The sequence below is a fragment of the Aegilops tauschii genome, chromosome 2, assembly GCF_002575655.3.
Source record: "Aegilops tauschii subsp. strangulata cultivar AL8/78 chromosome 2, Aet v6.0, whole genome shotgun sequence".
NCBI lineage: Eukaryota > Viridiplantae > Streptophyta > Magnoliopsida > Poales > Poaceae > Aegilops > Aegilops tauschii.
The window spans coordinates 47,226,670-47,247,345 of NC_053036.3; positions in this window are offsets into that span (position 1 = coordinate 47,226,670).

Consider the following 20,676-nt stretch of genomic DNA (forward strand, 5'->3'; position numbering starts at 1 on the left):
GGCTCTGCAAAAAAAAATTCCACATACCACCGTAGAGAGCACAATATTCCAGAAGTCTAATCTGCTGACAACTTTTCATAGCGTGACATCATGCCGCGGTCCGGTCATTATTCGAACCATTTTTCCCAACCTGCTACTGCACATCTTGCGAGGCGGTTTCATAGGCACGTCTTGTCGAAGCAGAGATCGTGTCCCCTTATCACGGGATACTCATCAATACGGGTGTGGGTAACCCAACCGCGCCATCAACACGACGCTTGGGGAATAAGCGAGTTAACAGGGCAAGTGGGGAGGCGCATAGTTTCTACCGCCTCTATAAAGGGATAAGGATTCCCCCATTTTCACCCACGCCTTCCTCTTCCTCTGCTCATCCTCTCGCTCGAGCTCCAGCGCTCAAGCTTTCATCTTCTCCGCAAAGTCATTCCGAACATGTCCGGAGCGTGAGGCAAATGGATGGTCTCCTCCGTTACGGAGGAGGACATCACGAAGCTTCGGGAGGCCCGATAACTGGCCGCAAACATCGCGCACCGGCTTCCGGCCGAAGGGCAGATCATCCCTACCCCGAAACCCCAGGAAAGGATAGTGTTTCTCTCTCACTTTGTCACAACCCTAGTCAGTGCATGCATTAGATTGACTGCATCATGTTTAAGTTTCCAGAAACTTGAAATGGGGATGACAGAACCCCCAGCACCCCCTTAATCCAACTAGGGTTTACTAAAATATTTTCCCAATGTACCTGAAATGCCCTCCAAAAATGTTCATCACTTTTGTCTTGGTCTAGAACCTCTGCCAAAATTGGTTTACATTTTTCTAGGACACCTAAGGTCACTGAATTAAATCATAATCTATTTGCATTTGGGCATTTAAATGCTATATAATATTTTAAATGTCCAAATAATTCTGAACTTAAGTGAGGGCTGGTGGAAATATTCCAAACAGAGCCCACAATTATTTTCAGGGTTTTTGAAAATGCCTTAGCATTTTAATTAAGTCAAAAAAATTGCAGAAAAATAGAAAACAGAAACTAAATTAGAAGAGAGAGAGACAGAGAGAGAGAAGTTACCTGGCAACCTACATGGCGCAGCCCAGCTGGCAACCCGTCTGGCCGGCCCAGCCCACCAGGGGCTGGGAGGTCTTCTTCCTCCCGCCAGTCGGATGCACAGCGCGTGGCCGACGCGCGCGCGGCCACCGCACGCCACCTCCTGCTTGCCGCCGAGTCCCTGGACGCGTGGATGAACGCCCCGGTGTCGTCCCGATCTGCCCGACCTCTCTCACTCTCCCCTGCTCTCTCCCTCGCCATTCCCCACCTCACCGAACGCGCCCGCCGCTGCCGACGAGCACCACTACGGCCATTGCCTCTCCATCGTCCCCTCGATCAGTCCAGAAGCACCGCCCCATCGCCCTATTTCTCCTCGTCGAGCCGCGCAACGCCGGATGCCCCACAGCGTCGCCATCTTCAACATCTTCATCGCCGGTCACCGGAGATCCGCCTTGCCGCCCCGCTCGCTCCAGGCTTCCCCCGAGCACGCTGACCGGCCCTTCGTGATCGCCGTGAGCTTCTGCTCCGAACCCCTCTCTCCTCCCACTCGATTTCTTCCTTTAACCCCGCTGGCCACTTCGGCCGAAGCTCGCCGCCGCCTGCCTTGTCGTGCGCCTCCACTGCAGCCCGTGCCCATCGTTGATGGGCATGGCAATGAGCTCTTGGTGCCTCCAGGAGGCCGCCCAGCCCTTTTTGCTAGCTCGACGTGCCCCGTAGCACCACTCCCCGCATGTTCCCGAGCGCCACCGCCGCCCAGCTCGACGCCGTCGATGATTCCGGCCACCCTGTGACCAACTGATGGCACCGTTGGACGCGGCTCACTCCCACGACCCCGTAGAACCCACCCGCGCGACCAGCCGTGGCCGGAAACGGCTGGCCGGTGATCGCCGCCGTGCACTGCTTAGCGCCGGCTATTAGTCGCCGGTTAAACCCCACTGTTAGCACTAATTAACCCCCAGCTCTCACTGACAAGTGGGCCCAAGTGCCTAAGTTAATTAGTTTAACCTCTTTGTTAGATTAGTGCTAATCTCAGACGGGCCCGCCTGTGAACTTTGACTTGGCCATGTCAGCATTGACTGGGTCCCACGTGTCAGCCTCTGTAGCTGACTCTGTGTCACTTACCTCTGGGCCCCATTGGTCAGATTTGACCCGGACCAGCCCTGTTGACTTGCTGACATCATCATGACATCAGGCTGACGCGGTAATTACTTTCTGGAATTTTGAAATAAATCAGAAATGATTTATTATTTTCAGAAAATACCCAAAACTTCTAAAAATCATATAAAATCAACCGTAGCTCAGAATGAAATAATTTACATATGAAAAATGATCAAAAAATCCAATCTTTCCATTGGTACTGGTTTGATGCATGATAAAGCAACTTAACCTTGCTGTTCATATCGAAACATGATAATGCACTTTATAAATTCATAATTTGAGTTTGAGTTTGAATCTTTGGTTCAAATAAGCTCAAACCCATCTGTTCGTAGCTACATTAGCCCAAATCACATCTTATTACCATGACATGACCATGCATCATATTGTCTCATTGCATTGATTGTGTCCTTCTGTGTTTGCTGGTAACCGTCCCCTCTCAGTAGACGATGTTCCGACGACGTGATCGATGACACCGATGAAGAACTATAATATCTTCAGAAGTGCCAAGCAAGCAAAACCCCCTTGTTCATTCCGATACAATCCCACTCTCTCGCTCCTGCTCTCTTTTACTGCATTAGGACAACAACGATTCAACTGTTACATGCTGCGGTAGTTGAACCCCTTTCCTCTGCATGGCCTGTCATTGCCACAGTAAATAGATGAAACCCACTAGCATGAGGAGGAATTGTTTGAGCCCTGATGTGCCTACTCATTCATGCTTGTTGTAATGCCTGCTATTGCTTAGGGTTGAGTCAGGTCTGATTCATCGGGAATGAATTGGAATGTGGTGAACATGTCCTACTGTTGAGAGCTAAGTGTGTGAACACGATTTGGTAAAGGTAGCGGTGAGAGGCCATGTAAGAGTACATGGTGGGTTGTCTCATTGCAGCCGTTCTCAAGAATTGAGTTCTGTGTTTGTGATCCATGAACAGCTACTACCACGCATTGGAATGCTTAAGTGCCCCTATCGAGTTATTAATCGCCTTGATCTCTGTCCAGGAGTTGTAACTAGTTTCTGGTGTTTGTAGGATATGTGTTGGGGGCCGTGCGTAGCGCTGACCCTAGGGGTGGGCTATGTTGCGGTAGAGACACGAGGCACGGTGTATCGGGACGCCCGTTTGGTGCCTCTGGAACCCTGCTCTCATCGTTTGGGGCCGTGAGCGACACCCCGGCCGGATCTCCATCCGGATGGAACCCGAATAGGCGATAAACCTTGACTAGAGACTTGTGTGGTTAGTCAGGTCGTGGCCGACTCCCTCGCCAGGCTTCCGCTTGAAGGTTGCCGAGATACACGGCATGTACATGGTGGTAAGTGGCGAGAGCGTGTGTGAAGAAGTACACCCCTGCAGGGTTATAAATGATCTATTCGAATAGTCGTGTCCGCGGTAAAGGACTTCTGGGTTGCTTGTACAGTTCATAGATAACTTGAAGTGGATACACTAAAATACGCAAGATAAGCATGAGTGCTATGGATGGCGTTCTCGTAGGGAGACGGGAGCGGATCCATAGTGGTGTATTGATATGGTGAATATGTGGACTCCTGTGCGCCACCCCAAAGAGTTACTTGCAGTCGTAGTTCCGGATAGCCACTGAGTCAAAGTTGGCTTGCTGCAGTCTAACTCCACCACCCCTTTGTTGATACCGATGCATATGTAGCTAGTTCTGATGTAAGTCTTGCTGGGTACATTTGTACTCATGTTTGCTTAATTTATGTTTTTGCAGAGAGACTTCAGCCTCGCTAGTAGTTCCGCGTGGACTTCGACGTTTAGCTTGTTACCTCAACTATGATCTTGTGCCCACGGCAGGATCTTGTAGATAGTCAGGCTTCTCAGCCTTTTTCATTTGTAGATGTCTGTACTCAGACATGTTAAGCTTCCGCATGTGTTTGACTTGTATGCTCTGAATGTTGGGTCATGAGACCTATGTTTGTAATATCGAGCATATTGTGTGTGCGATTGAAATGCCTTGTATGTGTGGGATCCGACAATCTAGTTGTTTATCCTTGGTAGCCTCTCTTATGGAGAAATGTAGTCTGGTGTCTCCACTGAGCCTTGGTAGTCTGCTATAGCCCGGTTTACCGGAGTCCTGCTAGCCCAGCACTACTGCTCCGGAACACTTAGACTGGCCGGCATGTGTTTCACTCTGTTCCTGTGTCTGTCCCTTCAGGGAAATGTCACGCGGTGACATCCGGAGTCCTGCCTAGCCTGCTACAGCCCGGGTTCTCGGAGTCCTGTTAGCCTAGTGGTACAGCCCGGATTCACACGCTGCTGACCGACATGCTCGATGTTGATTCATGCATGCCTGTCCCCGTAAGTTAGTGCCGCTTTGGGTTCACGACTAGCCATGTCGGACCGGGTTCTCTATCATATGGATGCTAGCGACACTATCATATACGTGAGCCAAAAGGCGCAAACGGTCCCGGGCCATGGTAAGGCGACACCCGTGGGAATACCGTGAGGCCACAAAGTGATATGAGGTGTTACAGGCTAGATCGGTGTGACTTAGAATCGGGGTCCTGACACACTTTGTCCGCGGACTAGGATTCCTCCTCCACCCTTCGTCCACTGGCTTATGTTCTATTACGGGCCGGACTTCCATGATCTGGCCCCCAACTTCATCCTCAACATCTCGGCGTTTATCGTCGTGTGCGAGGCCTTCGTCCGCATTACGCCCCACTTCGGCCTATGGCTGATGACCTTCAACGTGAGCCAAAGGTGGTGGGCGGCCAGCAAGCGGAGTGCGGGGGCGCCATGGTGGGCAAGATGCCCAATGTCACGTGGCCCGAAGGCTCCTTTGTGGAGACCGTAAAGGGGTGGCAATCGGGGTGGTTCTACATCACCGACCCACGTGACACCAACTGGGCGGCGACCCCCAAATTTCGATCCGGCGTCCCCATGCGGCTCACCTCCTGGAAAGAGAAGGGATTAGCCTGGGGCTCAGCGGTGGAGCTGACCGGACTCCAGACCTGCGTCCAATATATGATAGGCAAGAAAATCAAGCTTGTCAACGTGGTCCAGGTCATGCTCATCCGCCAGATCCTTCCGTGTCAGAGACGGGCCTACAATCTGTGGGAGTTCGACCCGGCCGAACACCAGATGCTGCGAGAGCTCTTCGACACGACGCATGAAGATGTTTGGAAGGTGCTCTTCAAGGTCACCGAGGTCCCCCCACCCATAACCGAAGATCGCGGACTCAGCGCGAAACAGCAAGCCCATCCGGTGATTTTTTATATTTTGCCAGATGTGCCTTTTACCAGAACATCCGCGGGAGGAAACTAAGCATCCATGCTGATTTAATCAGGACTAGGTATCGATAGCGGAGCAGATTGACTATCCGGCTCCGCTACCTGAAGATCAAGCAGCGCCTCTCCTAACGAAGATGTTGTTTCCGGCGCCCTATGAGGTGCCGGATAAGAAGGCCAAGAAGAAGGCCGTGGGGACAAGGAAAGGTCTGCGGCGCAAGGTGGCATTGGACGTCACGTCCGAAGACACCGAGACGCACTCCTCCAACAAAGACGAGGAGGAGGAAGAGGAAATCCCTCCCCCTCCAACTGGGGGGGAGAAGAAGAGGAAGGTCGCCCCGTCTAGGGAGGCCGAGGTGTCCAAGAAGGGAAAGACCTTCCTTCCGGACCACTCCACCACAGCCACCTACAGCGGCGAGGAGTAGTTGCCCAGGGACATGCCCCTGGCTATGTCGTAAGTATCCGGATACTATAATACTTCCGGTATGTTTTGCTTTATTGCTTCTTATCATGCCGAACATGCATATGCAGTCCGGCCAAATCCCACATCGACGTATCCTCTTCGGAGGGGTCTCTGGGCCCATCGGCGATGAACAGCGATTCACTCCCGGCAGCCTCCTCCCCCATCCCCGCGGACGACACCGAGGTGTTGTCTCAGAGGATACCAGACCAAGGGGAGATAGTTCTGGAGATGCCCCCAGGCGAAATCCCAGTCGCCGGGCACATGGGGGGAAGACCCCCATGGACTCTGATAACGGGGGCCGCAACAAGTTTAGCCCCCAGCCGGATACGGCTCCGGAACCCCAGTGGTTCCGAATTCAGGCAGGCAGCCTCTCTCTAAGGGGGGCGAGCCGCCTGTACCGAGGACCCTTGTCCATCCAGAGGCATCGGACAACTTGCTGGAAGCGCTTCGCGGCGCTTCCATTGATGAAGAACACCGTACCATTATGAGTATGGTGATTGAGAAGGTCCGGTCCGCCAAAAGCGGATTGACCGAATCTTGCGCCAGCCTCCTAACAGGATTTGAGGTAAGTAATAAAATTGTAAGAAAATATCACAGTATAGACAGTAGCCCCTGATGCTCTGTTTGGTGTTCGGAAAGAAAAGCCGAACAGAGGATCAAATAACATTTGCAGGAGTCTAACAGAAAATGTCTATGTGAATAAGCAGGCGTCGCTGCTGGCCGCTGCCGCTCGTACTTGTGACACCCAAGTTTGTATTTGGTTTTTTTTTAAGATTTTATTTGACTTGAGGGGAGTGATTTAAATTTTTCTTCAAGGGAACTCTCCCCCTCATCTATTTTTTGCTTTATGGCAAAAGTCTTGTTTGGATTCACCCAAGATCTGCCTTTGGTCTTGGAAGTTCTTGCTTTTCATTTGGACTCAAGATAAAGTGTTTTTCATTTGGGAAAATAACTTCTGAAAATATTTTTGAATTTGCACTATGGCTTTTGGAAAGTCCTTTGCCACTTCCAACAATTCCTTCTTGCCATGGCATTAGTACAAATCCTCTCTCCTAACCACTTCCTCACCTTAGGATCCTGATATGCATCAAATCCAGCAAGTTGGACCTCCCCATGTGATTATTTCCATTCAAATTCTATTCAAATAAATTTCTGCCTTCTTTTCTAGCACTTGGAGATTTACAAAGGAACTCCACTTTCTGTCTTGATTTTTGCCACCAAACCTTTTCCCCCTCCTAGTCCTTTGAACCCTCAACCTAGAACCATGAAGATCCACTGGTCTTCAGTTCAAATTTTTCAAACTACACCTGCTGCAAGTTTGGACCAGATTTGACAAATTTGGTGAAATTCATTCAAAACCTTCTCCAAAAATTCCAAGTAAAATCAGGCAGCCCCTGGGTGCTTTGAGTGGTCATCTCACCAAATTACAGCTCCAGAAAAATTTATCTCATAGCCAAAACCTTCTGTCGAACACCTGCAGTGCACTGTCTATGTCAAGTTCAGAAAGTTCAGAGAACACTGCAGTGGCTTGCTGTCGTTTTCTTCAGAGAAGGGCATCGATCTCGCCAGTACCACTGCGTCGCCTTGCTCCTCGTCCCCGCCCTCTTGTTCCTGCACCGCACGAGCGCCTGGCGCCTTGCGGGCGTCGGCGACGAGCAGCAGAAGGTGCGCCGCCCCGTGACCGACGCCGGCGGCGGCTTTGCGGGCGCCAGCGGGAGACACGGCGCCGACGATGCCACCCAGCGCCGCCCAAACCACCGGAGCTCGCCGCGTGGCCTTCCACTCCCCCGAACGTGCTGCTCTCGTCGTGAACCGCATGGCACGGAGCACGCTCTCTGCCGCCGTTGAGCCCGTGTGGTCACCTCACCGTGGACCGACGCCATTACGCCAAGACCGACCCCGTTTAGCTGTGAAACGACTCCAGTAACCTCCACTGATGCTGCCTGGCCGCTCAAACCACCTGCCAATCCACTGCTCCGCCGTAATCGCTCGCCGGAGATTCTCCGTTCACGGCCACCCCGTCGATCTGCCTATAAATAGAGGCCCCGAGCTTCAACTCGAGCACCCACCATCCCTGCACTCCCCCTAGAGCAAGCCTAGCCACTGGAAGACCCCGAGGAAGTCTCCTTCCTCGACTCCGGCCGCCGCGACCCGCCACGGGATCCAGCCCGATTCGCCCCCGTGTGTGCTCCTCCGCCTCCATTCCCTTGCCAACAGCTTCACCTTGCATCACTCGTTCTGACGCGCGCCTCAATTCGTAGTTTGCAGCCCTCCACCGGAGTTCCCCATCCTCACCCGAGCCACCGTCCGCCGGAGATAGTGTCGCCATCGACGTGGTGCTCCCCGTTGGACGAGTCCACCACCCACCGACGCGGAAGAAGACGCTGAAGCTCTTGGTACCCTCCGTTTCTCCTAACTCGCCGTGGTTCGACGCCGGCGTCCACCGCAGTCTTCGGGCGCCGACGAGCTTTTTAAACCTGACAGGTGGACCCCGCCTGTCAGCCTCTATTCTATTCCCCTTCGAACCATTTTCTGTTGGCGCCTTCGGGCAAATACGTTTTCTCCTTTGCGCTTGCGCATTCCCAACCAAAGCGTTTTCGGTTTTCTCAGTTAAAACCTTGGAACTTTTCTGTTTCATTACAGATAAGTCCCTGGACAGAAACCTTTATAACTTTTTAGTAAAAAGGAATTTTTGAGTGATTCTTTTCCTGACAATCTTCAAATTTTGTCTAGTTTTTTATGGGATTTATTTGAAAAATATTTGGAAAGTTTTCTGTGCAAGTGTTGGTTTTCACGTTAGTACCCGTTTCGTGATTGCCGTAGGTTCCGGAAGGGGTGAAGGAGCCGCGAACTTCGCCGAGCTAGACTCCGACTTCTCCGAACCAGGCAAGCATGTTTTGAACATTTGATATGACAGGTGTTTTACATGTTCACGTGAGAGTTTGTGCATGGCATATGAGTGTCGGTAAATACCTCGTTGCTTGTAAGGCAGCGACCCTGTTGTTCCAAAGTCGCGATGATCTCTGATGAGAGATGGCCTAATCATGTGGTGGCATGAAGGGCAGCAAGGTGGTACTGTTGTAGCATACCAGCCTTGCGTCATCCGATTTTCCCCGACGTTAACGTGGTCGGAGCCACGTTATCGTTCTTTTCCCGCATGTTCCAAAGTTGCGATGATCTCTGATGAGAGATGGCTTAATCATGTGGTGACATGAAGGGCAGCAAGGTGGTACTGTTGTAGCATACCAGCCTTGCGTCATCCGACTTTCTCCGACGTTAACGTGGTTGGAGCCACGTTACCGTTCTTTCCCCTTTACGTGCTACCACATGCCTCATTGCCAGGATGCGGTTTAGTATGTTGGTAACCTCTTTCCGTGTACACACCAAACAGAGAGGCCGGGATGATGGTACCTTGGCCCAGGATTAAAGCCAGTCATCCGGTCAGGGGGCATGGGTGTTTCCGGTTGGGACCGAGAGGGGGGCACCCCCTTAGAGCGCACGTATAGAAATTTGATCCCATGCTACGCGAGGTTGTAGCCTCCCCGTCTCAAGGTTTTTCTTGAACGTCGCCGAGGGTGATCCCTGGCTTCGGATTGTTGAATTGGGTGTGTACTGGTTAGTCGTGTTTCTTCCAAAACACCGTAGACGGAACTAGTCCCCGTGACTACTGAAATCCGTTGGCTGTGGTTAAGTACAAACTCTGCAGAGTCAATTCTTTCCAAATCATCGTATCCTTGATCAGTAGTGTAAACATTATATCCATATCTATCCGTGTGAAAAAGTTGTCCCCGGTGAACAAGCTCAAATGGTAAATCCAGTTTTATTGTTACTCCTGTGGATGGACTAACTTTATATTTGTCGCATGCTTGTGATGAATTATGTTCCCGAACGATTGTATTATTGAGCTATGAGATAAGCCCTTTATGTGACGTCGCACAGACGTCCGACTGTGGCTTGTAATTGTTGCTACTTTAAAATATAAGCCCTTTATGTGATGTCGCCCAGACGTCCGACTGTGGCATGCACTGTCTTTATTTTCTGTTGCAAGCCCTTTATGTGGTGTCGCCCCGACGCCCGACTGTGGCATTATTATTCCGCATTTTCCGCTCGAGGAGTCTTTCAGACACTCGTTTGGCACCCGCATTATTATTCCGCATTTTCCGCTCGAGGAGTCTTTCAGACACTCGTTTGGCACCCGCATTATTATTCCACATTTTCCGCTCGAGGAGTCTTTCAGACACTCGTTTGGCACCCGCATTATTATTCCGCATTTTCCGCTCGAGGAGTCTTTCAGACACTCGTTTGGCACCAGTATTACTATTCTGCAGTTTCCGCTCGAGGCGTCATTCAGACCCTCGCTTGGCACCCAGTATTTATTATCTCTATGTCTGATCGCACTGGTTAACTTGTTCATGTGCTTAATGTTTGCATTTGTTATACCTTATGTCCGAACTGTCTTGCGAGTACTTTCATAGTACTCACCTGGCTTGTTGTTTTCACCAGATGTTGACGAAGGCGATCTCTTGGATGAAGAGTTTCATAGCGCGTCCGATGCCTAGAGGAGTCCCAGTCAGTCCTGCGCGATCCCGGATATTGGTCACTTGTATTGTATATGCTTCCGCCACCCGCAATAAGTCTTCTCGAGCCTCACTCCGACGCTCGATGAGTTGTAGTCTTCTGGAATCATATCACTCGCTTCGCGATGATATTTCCACCACCGTTATCATCATGAGTTAGTAGTTTGCCACCCTACCCGCCGTCTTGTTTTATCGGCGTGCATGTAATAAATGGTTGGGCAGTCTCTGCTCAACCTTGTATTATATTTAGTACTTCTGGTATTTTTCTTCTGTGACCAAGATATTGTCTACCAGTGAGAAGGAATTCTTCATCGCTGGTCCGTAAAAGGGATTGGTCTCTCAATAATTATTTTATTGAAAAACCGGTCGTGACAAGCTTGGTATCAGAGCCAGGCTGACTGTAGGAAGCCACTAGGTGCGATCGCTAATTGGTTATTAGCGTCTTTTGTGCTTTTTCAGCATTTTGCAATTGTAGCTATTTTCTGTTGGTCATCATAAATTTATGACATGACTACTCAGAATTTTTGCCTACTTTTGTAGATGGCTGGCAGCAGCTGTGAGAATCGAGTGTTCACCAACGTGCCCGAGGGGTTTGTCAAGCTCCTCGTCTCCATCACCAAGCTCGTGATCGGGCCAGCAGCTCGCCCGGAGTTCACACTCTATCAGCACAAGCTCAGTGACGACGTGTCTATGCACCAGGCTGTGGTGCAATTCAAGGGAGGACGTTCTGCTGCTCGCCACTTCCGTTTTGTGGGAAGGGCCATGCCTACGGAGAGGCATGCCATGCAGATGGCTGCCCGTGAGGCGATAGCTCGCCTTCGGGACATCCTTCCTACGATGAAGACTCGTCGCTACCGCTACCTCCCATGCCATGTGCCATACACCAGCCGCTATGCATTTGCCTGCCATCGGGGAGAACGAGATGAGGCCATCGAGATGGTTGTGGAGTATCTCAAGGCTCTGGAGGAGTCTTTCGACAACCTCGTAGATGATCTTGTGGCTGCCCGCATGGACTTAGTCCGGGGCGGTCCTGCCAGCAGGAAGGAGCTTCTCCACACGGCGCCGCCCCTGACATTCGTCTTGTCTTCAGCCTCGTATGCACCGGCCGTTTTGGCCACTGCTCGCCGTCTGCCTACCACTGAGGAGTTTGACCGAGTCATCGCTCCTACTCCAGTCAGAGCCGCACCGCCTGCCGCACGCGCTCTACCACCAGTCGCCCCCGCACCATCACCGCAGCGTAGCGTCACGCGCCAGGAGCCAGCTAGAGAGGAGGAGGTTGACTCTCCTGGACCGCTGAGCCTTGCCATCGGCAAGGGGAAGGAGGTCTTCACCATCTCCGACTGAGAGCACCGAGTAGCCGCGTGTTATGCCTTCTTGTATGATGTGTTGTTTTATCTGTACGCTAGTTTGTATTGGTGTGTTTGCTGCCTTCTGGAGTAGTACGCTAGTTTTTAATAACATGTCAGGATTGTGTACGCGCATCCTGAGTGCTGTATCTTGTGTTTGCTTTTTGCATGTAAGATTTATGTTAAGCACTTCTTCTCCCTGCAAAATCATTTGTGTTTCTTCGAAAACCTTGAAGCCTTTTGATTATTGCCTTTGCGAGATTTTTTGTGCTACACAATTTTTCTCATGGGTTTTACAAATAATACCCCAGACTGGAAAAATGTCTCGCCCGTGGACTCGCTCCAAGCCCAATCAGCCAGAAGAGGTTTACGGGACACAGACCAGCAACAATTTCACTCAGGGTCAATCCAGCCAACAAGACAGCGAAGCAGCACTGTCTCAAGTATGCCGTCTCTTCGAGCAAAGCCAGCAACAGCACCAAGAGATGATGAACCATGTCATCAACATGGGAAACCACCGTGAACCCTATCAGCCCCATTCCAAGTTATCTGAGTTACAGAAGACTCGCCCCTCAACTTTTTCTCACACCGACAGACCGCTGGAAGCCGATGATTGGCTTCGTGAGATTGAAAGGAAACTGATTATTGCTCAGTGCTCAGATCATGAGAAGGTGCTTTACGCACCACACTACCTTACTGGAGCAGCCGCAGCATGGTGGGAAAACTTCCTACACATGCATCCCAGGGAACACAACATCACCTGGGAAGAGTTCAAGGAAGGCTTCCATGGGGGACACATCCCCAGGAGCATCCTAAAGATCAAGAAGAGAGAGTTCGATGACCTGAAGCAAAGAGGCATGTCAGTGACAGAGTACAATGGTCAGTTCACCCAGCTGTCTCGTTATGCCTATGACGAGCACATGACAGAAAGTAAGAAGATGGAAAAATTCCTGGATGGCCTGGCACCGGCACTGAGATGCCAACTGATTGTGCACACCTTTCCGGATTTTAAGACGCTGGTGGACAAGGCCATCACCTTGGAGAATGAGCGCCCTAGTCTGGAAGATATCCGTAAGCGGAAGAGGGACAAGACGACTCTTGCCCGCAACAACCGAGGCAAGACTGAGGTCCCAAGGACAGACACAAGGAGATCCACGACTACTGAGCCAAGGCCCGTCGGACAATTTCATGCCAGGGACAAGGAGTTCACATACCGTCCAGGGATCACCTGCTATGCTTGTGGTCAACAAGGGCATTATGCTAAACAGTGCCCGAAGCCAAGAGACTCGGCACCCAAGCCGAACAATGGTGGAAACAATCCAACCCCCAAGCGCAACAACTTCAATCCCAGCAACAACCACAGGAAGGGTCACCTGAACCATGTGACCAGGGAAGAAGCGCAGAATGCCCCAGACATCGTACTCGGTACGTTCCCTGTCAACACAGTACCTGCCACGGTTTTGTTTGATTCTGGAGCTTCCCATTCATTCGTTTTGAAGAGTTATGTTTCGCAACACGGTTTTCCGATACTTCCCTTGGAAAAATCTATGATCATCAAGTCCCCCGGAAATAACCAAATCGCTCAGGGTTACTGCCCAGGAGTGGTCACTGAGTTCGAAGGACTACAATTCCACGCGAATCTCATCGTGTTGGAAAGTAAAGGACTGGATGTCATTTTAGGGATGGACTGGTTGACCACCAACAAAGGATTCATCGACTGTTTCAATCGAACAGTGATTCTCACTCACCATCACGGCAAGACTATAAGAGTTTCTGCGCAAGAAAGGCCACGATCACAGAAACCAAAACTGAACAAAATGGACAGCGCAGAACTGAGAAAAGTTCCAGTGGTATGCGAGTTTCCTGATGTATTCCCTGAAGAACTACCAGGCATGCCACCAGACCGAGAGATCGAATTCAGCATTGAACTAGCACCTGGCACCGCTCCCATCTATAAGAAGCCTTATAGAATGGCACCCTCGGAATTGGTGGAATTGAACAAGCAGATAAAGGAGTTGTTGGACAAAGGATTTATTCGAGCCAGCTCCTCACCGTGGGGTTCGCCAGTGTTGTTCGCCAAGAAGAAGGATGGGACACTAAGGCTGTGCATAGACTACCGAGCCCTCAATATGGTCACCATAAAAACAAATATCCGATGCCACGCATAAATGATTTGTTTGACCAGCTCGCACAGGCCAAGGTATTTTCAAAGATTAATTTGAGATCAGGATACCATCAACTGAAGGTACGGACAGAGGATATCCCCAAGACAGCATTCCCTTCCAGATATGGGTTATAAGAGTTCACAGTGATGCCTTTTGGACTAACGAACGCCCCCGCATATTTCGTCCACCTCATGAACAAAGTATTCATGAAATTCATGGACAAATTTGTGGTGGTATTCATTGACAACATTCTGGTTTACTCGAGGACACCAGAAGAGCATGTTGAACACCTCAGAATTGTTTTGAGAGAATTGAGGAAACATCAGTTGTACGCCAAGTTTAGCAAATGCAAATTTTGGCTAAGACAAGTTGGTTTCTTGGGCCATATACTGAACCAAGAAGGCGTGGCCGTAGACCCAGAAAAAGTCAAGGCCATACTTGGCTGGAAGCCACCCGCCAATGTTACTGATGTGCGGAGTTTCCTGGGAATGGCCGGATATTACAGAAGATTTATTGAAGGTTTCTCCACTGTGGCAAAACCTATAACACAGTTACTCAAGAAGGACAAGAAATTTGTATGGACGGAAGCATGCGAACAGAGCTTCCAAGAACTCAAGAAGAAGGTGACAACCGCACCTGTCTTAACTGTGCCAGACATACACAAGAGCTTTGAGGTGTACTGTGACGCATCCCGGAAAGGACTCGAATGCGTACTAATGCAGGATGGCAAGGTTGTCGCATATGCCTCCAGGCAGCTGCGAAAACATGAGGAAAATTACCCAACACATGACTTGGAGCTAGCAGCAGTCATACATGCACTCAAGGAGTGGAGGCACTTTCTGTTGGGAAATCGCTATGAAATATATACAGACCATAAGAGCCTCAAATATATTTTCACACAGCCAGAGCTGAATTTACGCCAACGACGCTGGTTGGAACTGGTCAAAGACTATGACGTCGGCATTCACTACCACCCAGGGAAAGCAAATGTAGTGGCCGATGCCCTCAGTCGAAACCCCAGCCCGGACAATAACGGTCCGCAAAATTTGAGGCCTGAGTTTCAGCGAGAGTTCGCTAGGCTCAACATGATGTTAGTCTCTGAGGGCACCGTATCGAACCTGGAGATACAACCACCCTGGTGGATCAAATCAAGAAGGCTCAGCAGGGACATCCCAGCATCGAAGGCATAAAGAAGAAAATGAATCTTCGTAAGACTTCCGAATTCGTCACCGACAGTGAAGGAACATTATGGTACCGGGACAGACTTTGCGTACCTAACATTGAGGAACTCAAGCAACAGATCTTGATGGAGAGCCACACCGCTCCATACTCGATTCATCCTGGAGGAACCAAAATGTACAAGGACATTCAGGAAAGATTTTGGTGGCACGGTATGAAAAGAGATATAGCCACATTCATTGCTTGTTCCGATTCGTGTCAGCGCATCAAGGCCGAGCATCAAAAGCCAGCAGGGCTACTCCAACCAAACAGGATACCAGAGTGGAAATGGGATGAAATAGGGATGGATTTCATCGTCGGATTACCCCGATCACAACGTGGGAATGACGCCATATGGGTCATCACAGACCGACTAACCAAGGTTGCTCATTTCATTCCCGTGAAGACTACCTACTCCACCCAAAGACTGGCAAAACTTTATCTATCTCGTATAGTTTGTTTGCACGGAATCCCAAGGACTATAATATCAGACCGAGGCACACAATTCGTCTCCAAATTTTGGGATCACCTACAACAAGCTCTGGGCACGCAACTAACTTTCAGTACAGCATACCACCCTCAGACTGATGGACAAACGGAATGTGTGAACCAGATCCTAGAGGATATGCTAAGAGCCTGTGTGCTCACCTATGGATCCAGTTGGGAAGAGAGTTTGTCGTATGCCGAATTTGCTTACAACAACAGTTACCAAGCCAGCTTGCAAATGGCACCCTTTGAAGCATTGTACGGACGAAGGTGTCGTACCCCATTGAATTGGTCGGAGACAGGTGACAGCCGTATCTTCGGCCCAGATATGCTTAAAGAGGCCGAGGAGAAGGTTAAACAAATCTGGGACAGACTCAAGACAGCACAGAGCCGCCAAAAGAGCTACTATGATCAGAAGCACCGTGAGGTCAGCTTTGAACCCGGTGATTCCGTATACCTCCGAGTATCTCCTATGAGGGGTCTGCAACGGTTCAAAATAAAGGGGAAGCTAGCCCCAAGATTTATTGGACCATTTTGTGTAAAGGCACGAAGAGGCACGGTGGCCTACCAACTAGACCTCCCCAAGGAGCTGTCAGACGTCCATGACGTGTTCCACGTCTCACAGTTAAGAAAATGTGTGAGCAGCCCAGAAAAACATGTACCTCATGAGGACATTGATATGCAACCAGATCTCACCTACAGAGAAAGACCAGAAAAGATTTTAGAAGAGTCTGAACGGAGGACCCGTTAGAAAACGACAAAGTTTTTCAGGGTTCAGTGGAGCAACCACACTGAGGATGAAGCTACATGGGAAAGGGAGGATCTCCTTTGAGCAGAGTATCCATATCTATTTGACGATCAGCAAAAATCTCGAGGACGAGATTTTTCCTAAGGGGGTAGGTGTTGTGACACCCAAGTTTTTATTTGGTTTTTTTTTAAGATTTTATTTGACTTCAAGGGAGTGATTTAAATTTTTCTTCAAGAGAACTCTCCCCCTCATCTATTTTTTTCTTTATGGCAAAAGTCTTGTTTGGATTCACCCAAGATCTGCCTTTGGTCTTGGAAGTTCTTGCTTTTCATTTGGACTCAAGACAAAATGTTTTTCATTTGGGAAAATAACTTTTGAAAATCTTTTTGAATTTGCACTATGGCTTTTGGAAAGTCCTTTGCCACTTCCAACAATTCCTTCTTGCCATGGCATTAGTACAAATCCTCTCTCCTAACCACTTCCTCACCTTAGGATCCTGATTTGCGTCAAATCCAGCAAGTTGGACCTCCCCATGTGATTATTTCCATTCAAATTCTATTCAAATAAATTTCTGCCTTCTTTTCTAGCACTTGGAGATTTACAAAGGAACTCCACTTTCTGTCTTGATTTTTGCCACCAAACCTTTTTCCCCTCCTAGTCCTTTGAACCCTCAACCTAGAACCATGAAGATCCATTGGTCTTCAGTTCAAATTTTTCAAACTACACCTGCTGCATGTTTGGACCAGATTTGACAAATTTGGTGAAATTCATTCAAAACCTTCTCCAAAAATTCCAAGTAAAATCAGGCAGCCCCTGGGTGCTTTGAGTGGTCATCTCACCAAATTACAACTCCAGAAAAATTTATCTCATAGCCAAAACCTTCTGTCGAACACCTGCAGTGCACTGTCTATGTCAAGTTCAGAAAGTTCAGAGAACACTGCAGTGGCTTGCTGTCGTTTTCTTCAGAGAAGGGCATCGATCTCGCCAGTACCACTGCGTCGCCTTGCTCCTCGTCCCCGCCCTCTTGTTCCTGCACCGCACGAGGGCCTGGCGCCTTGCGGGCGTCGGCGACGAGTAGCAGAAGGTGCGCCGCCCCGTGACCGACGCCGGCGGCGGCTTTGCGGGCGCCAGCGGGAGACACGGCGCCGACGATGCCACCCAGCGCCGCCCAAACCACCGGAGCTCGCCGCATGGCCTTCCACTCCCCCGAACGCGCTGCCGCTCTCGTCGTGAACCGCAGGGCGCGGAGCGCGCTCTCTGCCGCCGTTGAGCCCGTGTGGTCACCTCACCGTGGACCGACGCCATTACGCCAAGACCGACCCCGTTTAGCTGTGAAACGACTCCAGTAACCTCCACTGATGCTGCCTGGCCGCTCAAACCACCTGCCAATCCACTGCTCCGCCGTAATCGCTCGCCGGAGATTCTCCGTTCACGGCCACCCCGTCGATCTGCCTATAAATAGAGGCCCCGAGCTTCAACTCGAGCACCCACCATCCCTGCACTCCCCCTAGAGCAAGCCTAGCCACTGGAAGACCCCGAGGAAGTCTCCTTCCTCGACTCCGGCCGCCGCGACCCGCCACGGGATCCAGCCCGATTCGCCCCCGTGTGTGCTCCTCCGCCTCCAGTCCCTTGCCAGCAGCTTCACCTTGCATCACTCGTTCTGACCCGCGCCTCAATTCGTAGTTTGCAGCCCTCCACCGGAGTTCCCCATCCTCACCCGAGCCACCGTCCGCCGGAGATAGTGTCGCCATCGACGTGGTGCTCCCCGTTGGACGAGTCCACCACCCACCGACGCGGAAGAAGACGCTGAAGCTCTTGGTACCCTCCGTTTCTCCTAACTCGCCGTGGTTCGACGCCGGCGTCCACCGCAGTCTTCGGGCGCCGGCGAGCTTTTTAAACCTGACAGGTGGACCCCGCCTGTCAGCGTCTATTCTATTCCCCTTCAAACCGTTTTCTGTTGGCGCCTTCGGGCAAATACGTTTTCTCCTTTGCGCTTGCGCATTCCCAACCGAAGCGTTTTCGGTTTTCTTAGTTAAAACCCTGGAACTTTTCTGTTTCATTACAGATAAGTCCCTGGACAGAAACCTTTATAACTTTTTAATAAAAAGGAATTTTTGAGTGATTCTTTTCCTGACAATCTTGAAATTTTGTCTAGTTTTTTATGGGATTTATTTGAAAAATATTTGGAAAAGTTTCTGTGCAAGTGTTGGTTTTCACGTTAGTACCCGTTTCGTGATTGCCGTAGGTTCCGGAAGGGGTGAAGGAGCCGCGAACTTCGCCGAGCTAGACACCGACTTCTCCGAACCAGGCAAGCATGTTTTGAACATTTGATATGACAGATGTTTTACATGTTCACGTCAGAGTTTGTGCGTGGCATATGAGTGTCGGTAAATACCTCGTTGCTTGTAAGGCAACGACCCTGTTGTTCCAAAGTCGCGATGATCTCTGATGAGAGATGGCCTAATCATGTGGTGGCATGAAGGGCAGCAAGGTGGTACTGTTGTAGCATACCAGCCTTGCGTCATCCGATTTTCCCCGACGTTAACGTGGTCGGAGCCACGTTATCGTTCTTTTCCCGCATGTTCCAAAGTTGCGATGATCTCTGATGAGAGATGGCTTAATCATGTGGTTACATGAAGGGCAGCAAGGTGGTACTGTTGTAGCATACCAGCCTTGCGTCATCCTACTTTCTCCGACGTTAACGTGGTTGGAGCCACGTTACCGTTCTTTCCCCTTTCCGTGCTACCACATGCCTCATTGCCAGGATGCGGTTTAGTAAGTTGGTAACCTCTTTCCGTGTACACACCAAACAGAGAGGCCGAGATGATGGTACCTTGGCCCAGGATTAAAGCCAGTCATCCGGTCAGGGGGCATGGGTGTTTCCGGTTGGGACCGAGAGGGGGGTCACCCCCTTAGAGCGTGCGTATAGAAATTTGATCCCATGCTACGCGAGGTTGTAGCCTCCCCGTCTCAAGGTTTTTCTTGAACGTCGCCGAGGGTGATCCCTGGCTTCGGATGGTTGAATTGGGTGTGTACTAGTTAGACGTGTTTCTTCCAAAACACCGTAGAAGGAACTAGTCCCCGTGACTACTGAAATCCGTTGGCTGTGGTTAAGTACAAACTCTGCAGAGTCAATTCTTTCCAAATCATCGTATCCTTGATCAGTAGTGTAAACATTATATCCATATCTATCCGTGTGAAAAACTTGTCCACGGTGAACAAGCTCAAATGGTAAATCCAGTTTTATTGTTACTCCTGTGGATGGACTAACTTTATATTTGTCGCATGCTTGTGATGAATTATGTTCCCGAACGATTGTATTATTGAGCTATGAGATAAGCCCTTTATGTGACGTCGCGCAGACGTCCGACTGTGGCGTGTAATTGTTGCTACTTTAAAATATAAGCCCTTTATGTGATGTCGCCCAGACGTCCGACTGTGTCATGGACTGTCTTTATTTTCTGTTGCAAGCCCTTTATGTGGTGTCGCCCCGACGCCCGACTGTGGCATTATTATTCCGCATTTTCCGCTCGAGGAGTCTTTCAGACACTCGTTTGGCACCCGCATTATTATTCCGCATTTTCCGCTCGAGGAGTCTTTCAGACACTCGTTTGGCACCCGCATTATTATTCCGCATTTTCCGCTCGAGGAGTCTTTCAGACACTCGTTTGGCACCAGTATTACTATTCTGCAGTTTCCGCTCGAGGCGTCATTCAGACCCTCGCTTGGCACCCAGTATTTATTATCTCTATGTCTGATCGCACTGGTTAACTTGTTCATGTGCTTCATGTTTGCATTTGTTATACCTTATGTCCGAACTGTCTTGCGAGTACTTTCATAGTACTCACCTGGCTTGTTGTTTTGGCCAGATGTTGACGAAGGCGATCTCTTGGATGAAGAGTTTGATAGCGCGTCCGATGCCTAGAGGAGTCCCAGTCAGTGCTGCGCGATCCCGGATATTGGTCACTTGTATTGTATACGCTTCCACCACCCGCAATAAGTCTTCTCGAGCCTCACTCCGACGCTCGATGAGTTGTAGTCTTCTGGAATCATATCACTCGCTTCGCGATGATATTTCCACCACCGTTATCATCGTGAGTTAGTAGTTTGCCACCCTACCCGCCGTCTTGTTTTATCGACGTGCATGTAATAAATGGTTGGGTAGTCTCTGCTCAACCTTGTATTATATTTAGTACTTCTGGTATTTTTCTTCTGTGACCAAGATATTGTCTACC